This window comes from Chenopodium album, chromosome 15 (genome assembly GCF_948465745.1).
Source record: "Chenopodium album chromosome 15, dcCheAlbu1.1, whole genome shotgun sequence".
Classification (NCBI taxonomy): Eukaryota; Viridiplantae; Streptophyta; class Magnoliopsida; order Caryophyllales; family Amaranthaceae; genus Chenopodium; species Chenopodium album.
In genome coordinates, this window is record NC_137848.1 from 3,781,412 (window position 1) to 3,798,902 (window position 17,491).

Genomic DNA, 17,491 nt, shown 5'->3' on the forward strand with positions numbered 1-17,491 from the left:
TTTCCTTCTTTCATAAAATATTCATTTCAGCTCTATTTAGTTCAGTTCAGTTCAATTCATGTCCAATCAATTTAGTTCAGTAAATGTGAACAGACTCATAGTTATAAAAAGATTTTTTTTAACAGTTTATTTTTATAGGTAGTTTTTTTTACAGGATTTGTGGGTAGTTATGATAGGATAGATTTTTTTATTGCACTTACTGTGGGATTAAAAAAAATGTAATTTTATAAATTTAAAAGGGTATTTTAGGAAAAGCAAAATTTATCAACCAAAAAGTCTTTTTTTTTTGAGACCAAGCTGCAAATATCATTAAAGGAGATCAATTTCTGGCAAAGTTGTCAAGCTTTGGGGGAAAGGACCTAGAGAAACAAGTTCATTACAACTTCTAGTATTCCATCGTGCAACACTATGGGCTAGAATATTACCCACACATTTGATATGAAAAAAACAAAAATTAAAACAAGAAGCCAATCTAGAAATATCATCATACATAAGGAAGATAGGAGAGAAGCCCTTTGCTTTCGACTTGACTCATTGACTGCATTCACCACATTCACTGCCTCTGACTCAAGATGGACCTTGTTGTACCCCAATCTGCTCGCAACCTGCAACCCGAACCTACAGGCTGCTGCTTCAGCTGTCCCCATGTCCCTACCAGCCCCCACCAGACGAACAGCAGCTGCTAAAAGAACTTCCAGTTCACTCCTAATTACCACACCCAACCCTGTCTTCACACCTACGTGGGCATCACAGTTCACCTTGACCACACCAGCCACAGGGCAACACCAAGCAGTAGGAGCACGATTAACCATCAGAGCAGGTCTATTAACCACCCTTCCAGCATACTCGTTGCTTTCCCTCACATAATTCACCCAACCTCTTGCCACATCAATTGCATTAAAACTCTCTTGCTCAAAAATGCCACGATGCCCAAGCAAGTGTATCAATAGAAAGTAACTCCTCTTTCGAGACATTCTTCGAGCACCATAGAAATCGCTCCACAAAGCTACTCGTAGGAGCAACACTTAATCTGGGACACGAGGGGGCTTGCTGCATATAGTACTATGGATACATCTTTAAAAAAACTACTTTATCTTTATGTACTATAGATACATCTTTAAAAAAAAAAAAAATACTCTAAATATATATATATTTTTTTTTAAGGGGGGGGGGGGGGGGGGGGGGGTCTGAGGTATTTCTATGCCTATTACATGTCTTGTGCTCCAATCCACTTTGATGCTTACAACTTCAGTTGGAAAGAAAATAATCCTCCCACCTAAAATTACTCTGATACCTGTACAGTACAGCTGAGAGTATTGTAATGAAACACACTAAATCAATTTCAGGCAATCAGGCTTACATCTTGGAAACTTCCCGTATTTCTCCATTAAATGCACTTATTCGACCAATTTGTCGACTGTTTTTGAAGCAGCCTACAGTGAAAAAACACACATTTACTTTACAGCTGAAAATAGTCGTAAAAAAAGGCTCATAAAATAGTACAATAGACAGATATAACAGGATATTATTTTATCAGACTGTCAAGTAGTTGCTGCTATCCAAGTGTGAAGAAGGCTCATAAAATATGGTAAGAGTAATGTCATGTGCGGTTTTTTCGCAAGGAGGGCATAAATCCCTCAGTCAAGACGGTGTGACTTACCCTTGCACGTTCCCTCATCTTTTCCTCTTCGATGTCTCTTCGCTCTCTTTCAATCCAAATATCGTGATTAAAGCTTCCTGCTCTGTCCATTTCAGCCTTTTTTCTATTGGCCTCTTCAAGCTGTAGGTTCAGAACAACATAATGCAAATCTCGCTATCAATTTATGATCAGATCAAGGTATGCTTTCTCTTTTTTCATGTAAATAAAAGAGCAAAAAATTAAATGACTATGAAAAGAGAGCAGAAACTTGTTTAACTAACTACAAACTTACTTGAGCTTCAAGGGCTCCACTCCTGTCTCTTTCAAATTGTAGCTCTCGCAGCGAATTATCCCTTGATTCAGTAACATTTTCTAGCCAACAGCAGAATTAATGGAAAAACAAAAGGTGAATAGTCTAAAATCAAGAATATAAACACAAAAGAATGAACAAAAGTAGTTCTCATTGCGCAGGGAATTGATATTTCTGTTTCAACTCGAGGTTCTCTTTTTGTAGCATTTCAACATATGTTTCTATTACTGGAGATGTATGCTTATTATTGTTGATCAGTTCCGCACAATTGATAGATATACATAAAAGTCTGTGATTATATATATAGAAAAGAAAATACTTATGTAAATACATGCAATTCACTTGTCTAATAAACATATGAGCACGCATTGTAACAAGTTTGATTAGACAATACATGTTAAACCATAAAACAGTACGGACAATAGAGTACCTCAGATTGAGATAACACATTAACATTATATTTGCAATAGAAAATCTAGTGATTTATATTGTACAATGATGAGGTGCAGTTAAATCATGTGAAAATCGTATATACTTTTATGTGTCACTTTTCAAATACCTTGTTACTACTGGAAGGGTTGTGTTCGTCTGTTCGATTCCTGGTGGTGGTAGCTCGATATGATTATTAGTCTTCATCTCATCGTCTTCACTTAAAGATTCAACATATGGTATAACCTCATCAACTTTCTTAACAAAATTCCTCTTACTACTGCTTCTGGTTATTTCCAAAGCGCTGTTATCACTTCTGTTGGGAGTCATTCCCTTTCCAGCTTTGCCATTGCCTCTAGTTGGCAGAGGAGAAGACACTGTTGGAACAACTTTGTTTATTAATCTTCGAGGTGCATAACCATTTCATGGCAGTTTCACGCCTAAAGAAAAACAAGTGCGATTAAACTTAGCACAAAGAGGGGGGGGGGGGGGGGGAGAAGAAGGCAGTGATGACATCAACAAACCAATAAGTCTTCTGCAGATGAACTAGCCGAAGTCTTGAAAGCGCTGTTGTCCTCTCAAAACCCTGCTTATCATGAGCTGGTTCGACAAAATTGGCCTCCAAAACACCTAACACAGGAAAACAATATATTGGAAAGGGTAATTAACTTGATTTTACAGTCTACCCCAACTATGTAATTATGCAATAACCTATGAATAATCAATGTCTAGTAAACTCATCAGATTCCAAATCGAAAAGCACCACAATTTGCAGCATATATATTCATAAGAGAAAAGGGTACCTATGACTCCTCGACCATCACTTCCAGCAGCATTCCAGACTCTCCAAAAGGGCTGTTGAAACAAGAAATTATCATATTGATATGCTAAACTAATAGCAAAGATTTATAACATAAGGGCTGAAAACACTAACCTTAATTAGCCAATTTTTATGGTAAACATTAAATCCTTGTATATCCATATGATCTTGAGAATCTTTCACAAATCCCAGTGTCACACTGTCACCAAAGCTTGCATCTACGTACAGAATTACATTATTAGTTGACCTTTTCATATCAATCAGCTATAAGAAGCAAAATGTAGGATATCGAAGAGATCGTACAATTTCTGACTGGGAAGCTGAATCCTTTACAGTCCCATCAGTTATAGGCATAGGTCTGTATGAAACTTGTTTTGGGCGAATCATATCATTCACCAGTTTATGGTGCACGACATCTTGCAGGAGGAAGTCTCAGATAAAGGACAGATGCATAACTCTGAAAACAAAGCAATTAAAATGACAGTCTGTTAGAATTTGTTTTCCAATGTGATTCACCATTCATACAGTTCTTATTAAAAAGAGATCGGTGTCCTCCTAACATTTAAGGCGATCAACTAGTTTTGGGGTGACTTGTTGTGTGTCTAACACTTTAACCTATAAATGAGTATTGATCCAAGAGTCCAAGACCAGTTGAAAACTCTGCATATTGTATAACAACCCCATTGAAGAAGCATGAAAAGATATGAACTATAAACCTCACATACCCTTAGTGAATGCTGATATGTTAAGAAATGCTTAGAATTAGGATACTTTCCCGCCATAGCTATCCTCTTCTCATCTCTATTGACTCCTCGAATTTGGATATCCTATTCATTACAAAAATATCTTAGGCCTATGAAATCATTTTGATAATGATTTGGCATCTGTCATAGCATATAGTATTAAGAGACATACATTAGGATCGGTACCAAAATCCAGCTCCAACTGTTCTCCATCATCCTCCCAGACATTTTATATTATAATCCTGGTACCTTGATAACCTATGGAATCGAACTACATATAAAGAAAAATTTCAGACTCGAAAAGCAAATATGTATGAATAAAAAAAATTCAAAAGCAAAACATCAAAATTAATTAATCAATCAAAGGAAATTCTAAATGTCACATAAATGTCAAACTTTAACACTTGCAAACAAGGGATTTACGAGCAGAGGTTACCTGCTGAAGGAGGTCTTGCTTGCTGGAGAATGGAGACCACTGGACAATAGCCTCTAAATTTACATGCCAATCTTCAGGAGAACTGCGTACAATCTTTGTCCAAGCTTCCTCTTTCTTCTCATAGTCAATCTTGTTGAACAGAAACATTGAAACAAATTGAAAATGATCACCAATTGACCAATAGTCGAAGTGTTTGGTAAGTCATCTTGATCAGTTTGTCTCTTTATACAAGTATCAAAATAATACTCGTTTAAAAGATAATCTTACCATGGGAACAACGATATCTTCCTTCCCAGTACTAGTCAAAAATGTGTATGACAGCATCCCTACACTTCTTGTAGCACTGCAGAAAATATGAAATAATTCAGTGAAACTTCAAAAGCAAGATTCAACTCATCAACTTAAATTAGATGATAATGTGTGTCTAGGTATGAGATCGAGATGCTAAGTAAAACAACCATGTGCCGTCCTTCCCTTGATACATCGAAAAGACGATAACATCTGCCCCTAGCCTCATGGTACTAGTCTTAAATCCATTTCCATCTGTGTAAAAACAAGGTCAACAAGTTAGCAAACAATGCTGCAAAGCCTGCAATAAGTCTGACATTCAAAGAAGTAAACTTTGCTCCAATACTTGTTTAAACTGCCTGATCAAAATCACTCACATTGCCCAATAGTGTTCGCAAGCTTGCTCTTTGCTGAATACCCAAGAGACATGCATTGCCTCATTTTTATTGGGATCCATTAATGAACAATATCTTGATCCATTTATAACTATATGATCATCTTATCACAAAACAGCTAGAACGAACGTTTACAATAGATTGATACAGAGTTTATTTTCACCACTATTAAATAAGGTTAAGACAATGAATTGAAGCATTGTAAGCAATTTTACTAAATTGATTTCTTAAATAACAAATAGACTGATTCTTTCCACTACCAATCAGTTGCAAACCTCAGTTTTTCTCAATATTCAGTTTTTTCATAGATTTGTGTTGCTTATATGCTCAACATCTCTACCACAGTGATGCAAATAGGCCCTAGATAAATATTATCGTGGAGTTGCTACAAAATTTCTGCCTTGATTGTACTTATTTTGTATGAAAGGCCAGGTAAGGACATAGAAAACTTCATCTAGCATCTCATGTACCCAAACTCTTATTATTATCTAAATTCTCATATCAAATGTACATTAGGTGCACAAAAGATATTCAAGTATCATCATTTCATCCTGAATACACGAGCACCACTAGCAATTTAGCACCTAGTTTTAGGTGTTTGCAACAGCAACAATGCTCCCATTATTTTGGGCATAAAATAAGTATAAGTGTAATACGTATTTATATAAATTGCACTGGACAATTATAATAAACTTCAGTCTTTTATTTGTTGGTAACGCTTTGATCATTTTTCTCTCACAAAAAGACTCCAAACGTAACCAACAGAGGGAGTATGTATTATGATATGAGGATCTTCAAGTATATAGAAAACACAATTATACTAGTATGAAGATTGAAACAGCCATTAATGATTCAATTACAAAGAGTTCAAACTCATATTCACCAATAAGTTAACAATTATCCACGATAACTCCGATTAAGAAAACAAATTAAACAAACAGAAATAATTTTATTAAAAAAAAAAAACAACCCAACAAATTAATCAAATATAAGCACAAAAAAATTCATCAATTCACCATTCAACCAACAAAAAAATAATAAAAAAATAAAATAAAAATATTACCGGAGTAAGAAGAGGTGGATGTATGAGCCCCAAGAACACAAGAAGCCTCATAATCACCAGCCTTCCAGAACTGTTTACGAGCAACACTCGACGAGGCGGTCACAGCAGCCGTCGTAACATTACTACCAACAACAGCATTATTATTATAACTAGCATCAACAAGTTCCCTTTCCAATGGAGGAAGAGGGTCAAGAAACCCTACTGGTAAAACATCGTTAGCTTCTTCCTGATCATCATCACCGTATTGTTACTGTCTTCTTCCTGATCATCATCATCTTATTATCATCATCATCTTAACCTATGGCTTCTTTAACCTGTTATTATCAACAAAAGTATCTTCAGAAAAACTCGGCCTTTTTCCAATGAATGTATCATCATTATCATTGTTGTTATTAATATTCAACTCATCCTCGGAATCCGAGTCGATTTCAATGAGATCAGGAAACATAACTGATGATGATGTTGAACTAGGGTTTTTCCTCTTCAACTGGGTTAAAAACACGTCTCTTGAGATTTCTTGCTTAATTATGGTGCCAAGCAAGAAAAGATAAATTAAACTATTTTCTAAGCCTAATTTTTGCTCCAATATGTCATCACATTGTTCAAACATATCAAATCACAAGATCTTATACTAAAATTGATGCAATAAATAAACTGACAAATATATAAATCAACTTAACTTTGAGTATAATTGAAAATTTGACAGATATTATGAACTCATGCAATCATCAAGAACTATAAACGAAATTGTGTAAATAAAATGGCAGATAATATAGCAAATTATTCGAACATAATCAGCAGCAATTTGTGTATATTTTAGGGCGTAGAAAAATTGACAGATTAAATCAAAATTACGCGAAACTTCTAACAATTCAAACTAAAATTGAGTGTGTGTCCCAAATTCACAAATATAAATCAACAAATTCTACAAAAATTGAAATAATCCTGAAAATTGTTTACAATTTCGTAATAGTGTGGAAAAATTATACCTTTTCTCCGGCAAAAATCCTGGAGAGTTTTTCAACATCGGCGCTGGTCTCATCACTTAACAGTTAACAAAAAAGAGAAGATACTTCTTGTTGACTATCCGACATGAGAAGGGTGAGGAAAAATCAAGAGAAAGGATACAAAAAATTGTAAGAAAATGTCGAATTTCCATGATCAAATTAATCAAATAAGAAATGCACGCAATGCGTGCATAATATTTAAAATAAATTAATTTTTTTAATAAAGTCAATGGTTTAATAGTTCAAATTATATAATTAGAAAGCCTTGTTGCATATATTTTTTATAATTTTATAACTTCATAAATAAAGAAATCTTATATACGAGTATAAATTAAGATTTATTTTGTAGCACTTATTCACAACACTTCAAAACCCCAACTCTAAATTATTATCATATCTATATCCCATGCATTAACATGGGTCCCTTCAAAAAAATAAAAAATGCATTAACATGGGTACATTCTAGTCAAGACCACCGTTCATAAAGGGAATACTCCGTATTACAAAGGGATAAGCCTTTTAATAATCGGCGAGTTTAAAAGATGACATCTAACAAACCCAACCCCAAATATACAGAATTACAACTTACAGGTACTTGAGAAATGCATAAAGAGGCATGAATATAAAGAGCAAAATAAACAAAAAAAATTATAAATTGATAAACATTTCAATTGCTTATTAAATTTCTATATCATCCAAGAACCATGAACTAACAAAACCGATTCAAAAAAGGACAATGAATCACTTGAAAAAAATTCGTAAATTTTGATATCTAAAAAAAAGATGAAAACTTACATAGGCTTGTAATAAAACAACTTGTGTTATGGTGGTAACCTTGCAAACATGATAATACATATACATCCACCTTTATATAGAACTCGGCCACCTCCTCAACTTTATTCTCAACGTTGGATGTCAAAAGAAAGAGGCACCATGTATACCTATCAATTAATCAACCTAAATTGACGAACATGATTAATATTATGTACGGCTTTTTACCGTTTACCATGGTTAGAATCTAGGGTTTTTACCCTAGACTTTTCACCCTTTCTATAAATAGGGGTTGATCCCTTCATTGTGTTCACACGTTTGCGTGAAATTCAGAGAGAATCTTTCGAATCTTTGACTTTGAGAACTTTGTCTCCTTCTGTGATAGCATTCAACACTCGACCACTAGTCCGCCTGCAAGCAGATTTTTGACGAAGCGGCTCGCATACCTTCATTTAGTAAGGTAACCGTCTGATCTTTTCTTATTTATTTTTTGTTTTTCTTTTTCAAAAATGGTTTCCCAAACGTACCCGGCACGGCCTAGTTTAGCGATCAGCCGGTTACTGGGGACGGCTGAATCTAGAACTAGGAGTGCCGAATGCTCGTTCGAGGAATCCCCTTTGAGAACTTCTCCAAATCCGACCGTGTCTGTGCCTCTACAGGACGCCATGGCCAGAATAAAGCAGACCAGTAGGACGTATAGGGCGAATGGTTCTTAGTACCGTTCGGAGAGTTCAATTGTATACTCGAAAGGCTCCATTAGGGCGCTTGTTGCTGAGATTCGTGATCACCCGCCCAACACTGTTAACACCCCAATCTCCTCGATTATGGAGGAGTCGGATGATGAACAACAAATTCCCGGGTCGAGTGATTCGGTGCCGGATGAGGAAATGGGGGAGGACACTGCTGTGCACTAGCCAGCAGGCCCCCAACTTGGACGATAACCCTGATTCATCATCTTCTGACAGCGCCTCCATTGACTCGGAGGAGGCACGTTCAAAATTAAACTCTGCTAAAGAGTCCCTGTCAGTGGACAAGGGGGAAGGATGGGCGGAGCCGTCTACTTCGCGCCGGCTGGAACGTGCTCCCTATTATTTGCATGTTCCCAAAGGCAGGCGGGAGAAGATGACGGAGGACTTTGGGAGGTTCATCTCCAACCATGTTATGGGACATGGGTTTCTTCTCTCTGTGCCGGACGCTGAGGATTCAGTCGTCTAGCCAGAGAAGGCCAGCTATGACGACCAATGCTTTAGCTGCTATGAGACGGCCATTCAAGCTAGTCTTCGTTTCCCTCTTCATCCGGCTGTGGAGAGGATTCTAGAGGGATACCAACTGGGTATCTGGAAACTAGCCCCCAACTCTTGGGTCGACATCATGGGCTACGTTGCCGCCTGTGAAATGCTGGAGGTGGATCCCAGCTTTGAGGTATTCGCTCACATGCATTATCTGAGCAAGACTCCTCAATCAAGTGGCGCCGGATGGTTCACCCTTACTAGCCATAAGGGTTGTATGAAGGCGGTGGGGAAGGAGTCCAAATGGAAGGACTAGAGGAAGAAATTTTACATAGTCTCCCACCCCGACCGCTTGCGCAATAAGAGATACAACCGGTGGAACCGAAACCCTCCTCTCCTTGTTGGGAAGAAAGCCCTGCCGCCTGTCCCAAGGCAAGCGCAGGAGGAGATATTGGATCGAGGCCTATTTACTGTGGCCGTTCGAACCAATGAATAGATAGAGGAGAAGGAGGTCACCCCGCAAAGCTACATTCCCCGTCATGAGTGGCTATCTGATGGGACGTATTTGGCCGCTTGCGGTCTTAGTACTGTGAGGCCGAGAAGTAGTAGGCCGTTTGGTTTAATTTATTCTTTTATATTAGGACTTTATTTTATTTGTTTGTTTCTATCTCTTGTTTTTCTTGGTGCAGATATTTCCATGGAAAAGCTCTCGGCCACCAAGAAGCCAGTTGCACATTCTGCAGCTTATTACCGTTTGTCCATCCTGGGCAAACGGACTAATGAGGAGCAGCCATCAAGCGGAGCTCCTAAGGTGAGAAACTTTCTCACTATACTTGGGTTGAGATTTCTTGAGGCCGTAGGTATACTAACTTGTGTATTCTATGCAGGGCAGTTCGTCCAAACCCTTTCCCTCCAAACAGCCGGACCCGAAGCTTCAAAAGAAGTCGGGTGGTGATGTTGGCAATTCCGGGAAACCCAGGAAACACATCGCCCATAAGCCTAAGAAGGCTCATGACGAATCCACCCCCATCAGGACACCCCTGAAGTCGGATGCCCACGGGGTATCAAAGAGTAGAAAGCTACTCAACACTGATGTCGTCTTAGCAGCAGGCAGAAGCAAAGCCGCCAGGGAGGAGGAAGCGAAAGGTATAATCACTAACCTTTTACTTTAGGTTGTTGAGTAGAGTAAATAGGCGCCTAGTACCTCTAAAGGCACCAGACCTTTCAACCAATTTACTTACAATGTTTGATTATGCAGAGAACCCCCAGAGGGCAACTGTCCTTCAGATGGCCAAGCAGATGCTAAGGGCGCTTGATCTTGAGGACAAGGCTTCTGTGAGAGGAGTCGACACCCTTAAACTCGACGCCATCTTAGCGCTTCTCTGTGAGGTAAGATACTTGTGATTTTTTGTTTGTGACATTTCACCTTGGGTAATGCATATGGCCGTTTGATATTGACCATTCTCAATGTTGGCCGAATGCAGGCTATGCTGCGCGTGAATGGGCTTAAAAAGCTAATCAGCGACAAGTCCAAAGAGTTCACGGCTGCTAAAGCTCGGGCCGCCTCCTCCTTAGACACTGATCAGTTTGAGATTTCCAAAATGAACTAATGACACTTGATATGATGTATTCCCAGGCGTCGGTAAATCTGCAGGTCAAGCAGGACTTGGACGCAGCGAGGTCAAGGCCCTCAAGGACAAGTTGGAGCCCCTCCAAGAGACGAACAAGAAGGATGATCGCCTGCAGGGGTAGGTTGATAAGCTCAAGGGCCGGCTGCAGAACCAAGAGACCTAGCTCAGGTCTAAATACAAGTCCCTGGCTGAGGAGGAGAAAAAGGACCTTGTCAAACAACTGATAGAGGACTATGACTCCATCATGCGGATGGCTTGGGAATCATTGCATATGGGCTCTAACTACAAAATTTGGAAAGCCAAGTTTGATGTAGTGAATGATGAGTTTAACGACCGGCTCATGAAGCAGGCGGAAGAGGAGGCGGCCAGGGGTGTCGAGGAATCCGACTCCTCGGATGAGTCATCCTCGGAGGATGATGATGATCAGGAAGAGGACGTAAACGACAATGGACAGCCGTAAGGGGACACCAAGGATGATGCGGCTGTTAATGCTGAAGACCTCTCCCGATCCTTTTAAGCTTTTTAGGTATCTTTATGCGGCCGAATGGCCAAGTGTTTTCATTTCCGGCCTGTGTGCCGAGTATCTATGTATATTTACCGACCAGGGGGTCGAGTGAATCAAATATTTCTCTAGGTTATCCCGTTTAACTTTTGCAGTTGGACGACTGTTTTTAATTTGAATGAAGCATTCGGTCAATCTGACCGGTTTTGATTATATTGACATCTTGCTTTAAAATTTTTAAAGCTTTCAATTTTATTTGATATGCATAGATTTTAAGCTAAGTGTTTAACTTGCCTGTATACTATGCGATTATTTGCTTTATCGGATGTCTTTGCTCCTGGCCGGATGTTCGCTTGGTTTCAAAAATGGGTTGATTGACTTAGAAATTATTGATAATTTAAATAGTATGATTAGTTTCTAAGTCAATCAATCACTATGGCGATTGCCCTAAACTAAGCGACACACGACCATCTTGAGCAGACGGATAGGCATTGTGAGAGTATCCGGCCATAGGCCTTGTTTAGTCGTTTAGACGCTCTTAAGCCGCTAAGTCTTTGAACTTAGCTTATTTCAATAAGCATAATCTGTCCGTTTGTATTGCCCCAGAGCAATAACAGGCTGTGATATATAAATGATGTAGCCTCTAAAATAAAATAGTAGTCGCTTTCCGTCTGTATGAGAACAGTTGAAAAACTTTTAAAAAATTTAGATTTCAAATTAGATTAAGTCAAACGACTGCGAGCGTTATCTTAATCCAGACAGTCGGTAGGGCCGTTTGTTTTCGATTTATAGAGCAATGTACCACCCAAATGGGAGATGCCCTCTTCGACAAATTCGCCCAAATGGACGTCGTCGGTTGTCTGACTCATGTTGGAGCAGACGGTCGTACTCATGTTGGAGCAGACAGCTTTAAAAACATATCCGGCCTTCGGCCTCTTTAAGTAAATTAATTAGCCGCCAAGTCTTTGACACTTACCTTATAAACAGTAAGTAGATTCACGCCGTCAGCACATTGTGCCGGCGGTGCTTTTAAGCATAAGTATTCGGGCCAACTGCTTATGGTGCAGGCGATCCTTATTGATGCATTTTACAAAATGCTAAGTGAGTTTAGGCCGTCTGCACATTGTGCAGGCGGTTCTCACGAATATAGTTAAGTGGTTAGGTTTAAATCGTCTGCACATTGTGCAGGCGATACTCTGTAATGCATTAAAATATTAGCTCTTGAATGTGAAAATAAATAAACATAATTTGGGAAAGAAGGCAGATTTTTCATTGATGAGTTTGAATCAAAAATTTACAAAATTTCAGAAGTAGTACTTTTTCAAGTTATCTACATTCCAGGTTCTGGGTAGCTACCTGTTGTCTAGTGTCTCCAAACGGTAGGTGCCGCCTCTTACTTCTTCATAAATTCGGTAGGGGCCTTCCCAATTTGGGGTTAGTTTCCTTTACTCATTCGCCCTACCGACTACCTCCATTTTCTGTAGCATAAAGTCCCCAACCTTAAGGGGCCGCTTGTGCACTCTCTTGTTGTAGGCTCTAGTCATTCTCAGACGATAGATCTCATGGCACAAGGCAGCATTGCCCTTACGTTCTGGAAGGGAGTCCAATACTAGCCGCATGGCCTCCCAATTTGCCTCTTCGTCATACCACATGATTCGAAGAGTCAACTCATAGTGTTCGATGGGCAAGAAGGCCTTTGCACCATACACCATGAGGAATGGGGTCTCTCTAGTTGCCCCATTTACTGTTGTTCTGATGGCCCATAAGACGTTGTAGGGAATATGTCAAGCATCCCACACTTGAGCCCCACTGTGATCATACACTTAAGCATGGTGGCGTCCAAAGGGAAGGAAGCTAGAGTAAAAGAGTCGCCAACAAGTTTTTAGGAACTTGTAAACCGTTCACAGGGTGAAGGTTACACCTCTTCACGATCCATGAGATCGCTAACTCCATAGTGGTCTGGAACCATGACTGGATATTCGGGGATGAAGGTACAAATCCAACCTAAAAGAGATTGAACCTGCCCAAAAAATAGGCCTCTACTTTATTCTTCTCATATCCATGTGCGCTTTTTGACTAACATACAATCATTATATTAATCCTGAACCTGTTTAACCTATGTTGGTTGAATATTAATGCACAAATAAAACTATTATTGGCGATCACTTGAATTATAATCATATTAGCCTAAATAAGATTATTAATTATCTTATTAAGCATGATGACAATTACAAATTCCCTTTAAACATGCATAAAAGGCGTGATCAAGCAATAACAATAACATACATATCAAGCAACATAATAACAACAATCATCATAATATTCAATCTCAAAGCATAATAATATTAGCAAGATCCTGGGCATGATATTAACAAGATTAATAACAAATCCTAGCATGTCACTAAACATTAAAGATCAAAGCTTTAATCCTAACATGATACTAACATGATATTAGAAAAGAAATAGGAAGCATCATAAACATACATGATATTACAAATCTTAGTTATTACCCTAAACATGATACTAGGAAGCAATAAAGACATCCTAACATGATACTAGGAATCAAAATAATCAAAGCATGATTTCTATATCAAAATAATAACAATGTAAACTACTTACTTGGATACCTTGTATCTCTTTCTAATAACAAAATACACGCATTAGTAACTTCAAGGAAAATATTAAATCAAACAATTAAATTAAATAATTGAAATAGAGATTTGGGACCAAACCCTCAGAAATTATAAACCTTTCACGTCTAGGGCGAAGACAACTTCGAACTTGGCTAGGTGTGTCTAGAACTAATGTATGTGGAATTTTGTAAGAGGGAAGGTTTAGAAAAAGAATAGAGAGAGAGAGAAAGCTTCTAGCTTTTAGAGAAAGAATAGAGAGAGATGATGGTTGTGAATGAATGAAAACGGGGAGATACGACCCCTATTTATGGAAAAAATAGTCCGAAAACAAATCAAGTCCCATTAGGAATAAAATACCTTCTGTCGCTAACGACAGGAGTTAGCGCCAGACGACAAGCTTAGCGTCAGGCGACAGCTATTAGCGCCAGGCGACAGACTTGTCGGCTTGCGCTGAGTCAGAAATAAAACGCGCTTTGCACGCGGAATCCTCTTCTTAATATGATTAAGCAGCAAATTCCGCGTTAAATAGCTTTAAAATCAGATTTATCATAAAACACTTATTTTATTCAAAATAAAACTCTTTAAAATATAATTATCAATCCTAATTGCATTAGAATTTAAAAGAACCTTCTAGATTATTCTAGAAGATTAAAATCAATCCTAATAACTTTAGGAATAATAATTAATAGGCCCTCCTCTAGATCATTGGGCTGCATATAAAATTCATTTCGAGCCCAATTTAGTATTTAGGCCATAACTTCCTCACTATTCATCGGAATTGGGCTTATAATATATCGTTGGAAAGCTCTTTGTTGAGCCCAATCCAACTATACTATTATTAAACCCTTATCATGGACCAAACTAAATTGGATTGGCTATTTTCATAAATAGAGTATAAAAAGAAATATTTTAAAAAAAAACAGAAAGAGAGATATTTTAATAAAAACAACCACATCACTAGACTTTTCACACTTTCACTTCGTTCGATAATCAAAGACGTGAAAGATATTCATCACTGGGTTTGGTTTTGGGGAGACATATTTGGGTGTCTACAGACGTGTGGTAGTTCATCCGCCCATAGGCCGCCAACTCTTTCAATCTTCTTTTTTAATACCATTTGAGATTAAATTGTTGAAGGCTTCAACCTGGCCGTTTGCTTGGGGTCGGCCGACTGATGCAAAGCAATGTGAGATCCCTTGATCTCCCAACCAAGTCTTGAGATGAGGCGTCTCAAACTGAGGGCCGTTGTCAAAAACCATAGACATAGGCACCCCAAAACGGGTGATGATATTCTTCTAGATGAAGGAGATGACGTCCTTAGTCTTGATGTTTTTTACCGCCTCTGCCTCTATCCATTTGGTGAAATAATCCACGGCAACAAAGATACACCGCCATCCTCCTAACGTATAAGTATATGGCTTCAGGATGTCCATGCCCCACTTGGCTAATAGAATTGGGCTATGAATAGGCGTCAAATTTGTGGCCGGACGGTGTATAAGCTTGCCGAATTTTTGGCATTTATCACACCTTTTCACCAATGTCATGGCGTCTTTCTCCAAGGTGGGCCAGAAATAGCCCTGCCGCCTGGTCCTTTCTGCTAGAGACCTGCCTCCTATATGTAAGGCACAAAAGCCCGCATGTAGATCTTCTAGAATTTCCTGCCGCTTTTCGAGGGTGATGCATTTCAAGAGGGGTTGTAGGAACCCTTTCTTAAAAAGCTCTCCTTTGCGAATTTCAAAATTGTCCGCACTCTTTTTCAGTGCGGTTGCTTCTGGAGTTGAGTTCGGCAACGTGCCGTCTAGCGGATACGCCCGAATGCTATTCATCCAAGTAGAAGTTCGGTCAAGTACTCCAATGGGATTTTCTTTAACGCTCCGTTTTTTCATCACTTCCCAAAAAACTGACTGAGGTGTATCACAAGAGGCGGATGATCCCAGTTTAGACAGAGCATCCGCTAGGTTGTTTTCAGACCGAGGCACTTGACTTAGATTGAATTCTTCAAGTGTCTCGGCCTCAGCTTTGACCGCCCGTAAGTATTTGATCATTGCCGGATGGGTGGCTTCATTATAATCACCATGGTATTAGCTCACAACCTGCTGAGAGTCAGAGCAGGCTATAATCTTAGTTGCCCCTTCCGCCTTGCACATGCGGATGCCAGTTAGCAGGGCTTCATATTCTGCCTCATTATTTGAGGCTTGGAACTTGAACCGTAGTACATGCTCGTTATTGACAATATATTTTTGACAATAAAGTCGGCGAATGTCTACCCTTTTATTGCCTTTCTTGGTTCGTTATTGATTTCCAGACTCTGTAATTCAATAACCCATTTGAGCATTCGGCATGATGATTCCAGGGTCGTCATTGGCCACTTGATCGGTTGGTTAGTGTAGACCACTACCGGATGTGCCAAGAAGTAAGGTTTCAACTTCTTGACAGCCATGTAAAGAGCGAGGCCAAAATTTTCAACCATGGGGTACCGAAGCTTTGCGTTCCTGAGAACGTGGCAAATGATATAGACCGGGAGCTGGGTGTCGTCTCTCTCAGCAAGGAGAACAACACTGAGGGCATGATCTGAGATAGCCAGGTACATATAGAGAGTCTATTTGGGCAGAGGGATGACCAGCCTTGGCAAACAGTACAAATGTTGCTTCAATTTTTGGAAGGTCGCCTTAGCATCATCCCCCCATTCAAACATAGCCTTCTTTCTGATTGCCTGGAAGAAATAGAGGCACTTGTCACCTGACCAGCTGAGGAATCTCCCCAAGACCGCCAGACAACCTGTTAATTTCTGTACTTCTTTGACAGTGCGGGGTGACTGCATGTCAAATGACCGCCTGTATTTTTTCAGGGTTGGCCTCTATCCCCCTTTAGTCAATCAGGAATCCGAGAAACTTCCCAGACTCAACACCAAAGACACACTTCTTGGGATTGAGCATGACCTTATGCCGCCTGAGTGTGGTGAATTTTTCTTGGAGATCAGCAAGGTGATCCGCCTGCTGCTTGGATTTGACTATCATGTCATCGATGTACACCTCTACATTCCTCCCAATCTGATTAATGAATACCGTATTGATCATTCGTTGGAAAGTAGCAGGCACATTCTTCAAGCCAAACGGCATCACATTGTAACAGAATAACTCCTGATCGGTGACAAATGTCGTCTTTTCTTAATCCTTTTTCCATAGGGGAATCTGATGAAAGCCTGAGTAGGCGTCCATAAAACTCATCAGGGCATGTCCGGCTGTAGAGTCGACCAGACTGTCGATCTTTGGTAGTGGATAACTGTAATACCTCGTATTTTTAATGTATTTTTATATATTATTTATTTAATTATAAAATATATTTTGGGTCAAATATTTTAAGTATTAGTTTATAAATAAAACAAGTATTTATATTTGGGTCAATAAGTATTTAATCCAAATGCTGTCCATCTTAACATCAAACCTAATCATCCTATTTTTATATTTGGGCCAAATTTTTCATCATCCAAGTCTATAATTCTTATAAGCCCAAAATTTACCATAACCTACTCTTGTAACACCCTAGAAATTCCTTTCTTTTAAAATACCTGTTTAAAAATTTAATTAGGAATATC

General features: G+C 38.9%; 1 pseudogene across 1 annotated transcript; it reads right to left on the reverse strand.

The window, feature by feature from the left end:
* Positions 1-278: 278 nt before the first annotated feature.
* Positions 279-6,571, reverse strand: LOC145580631 (protein MICRORCHIDIA 7-like; annotated as a pseudogene). Its single transcript, XR_014099588.1, has 14 exons — positions 6,438-6,571; positions 6,124-6,368; positions 4,836-4,920; positions 4,645-4,720; positions 4,378-4,506; positions 4,114-4,212; positions 3,924-4,025; positions 3,313-3,655; positions 3,182-3,233; positions 2,903-3,008; positions 2,509-2,818; positions 1,932-2,011; positions 1,661-1,780; positions 279-1,433 (listed from the first exon to the last, which is right to left on the reverse strand). The product of XR_014099588.1 is annotated as a protein MICRORCHIDIA 7-like (transcript).
* Positions 6,572-17,491: the final 10,920 nt, after the last annotated feature.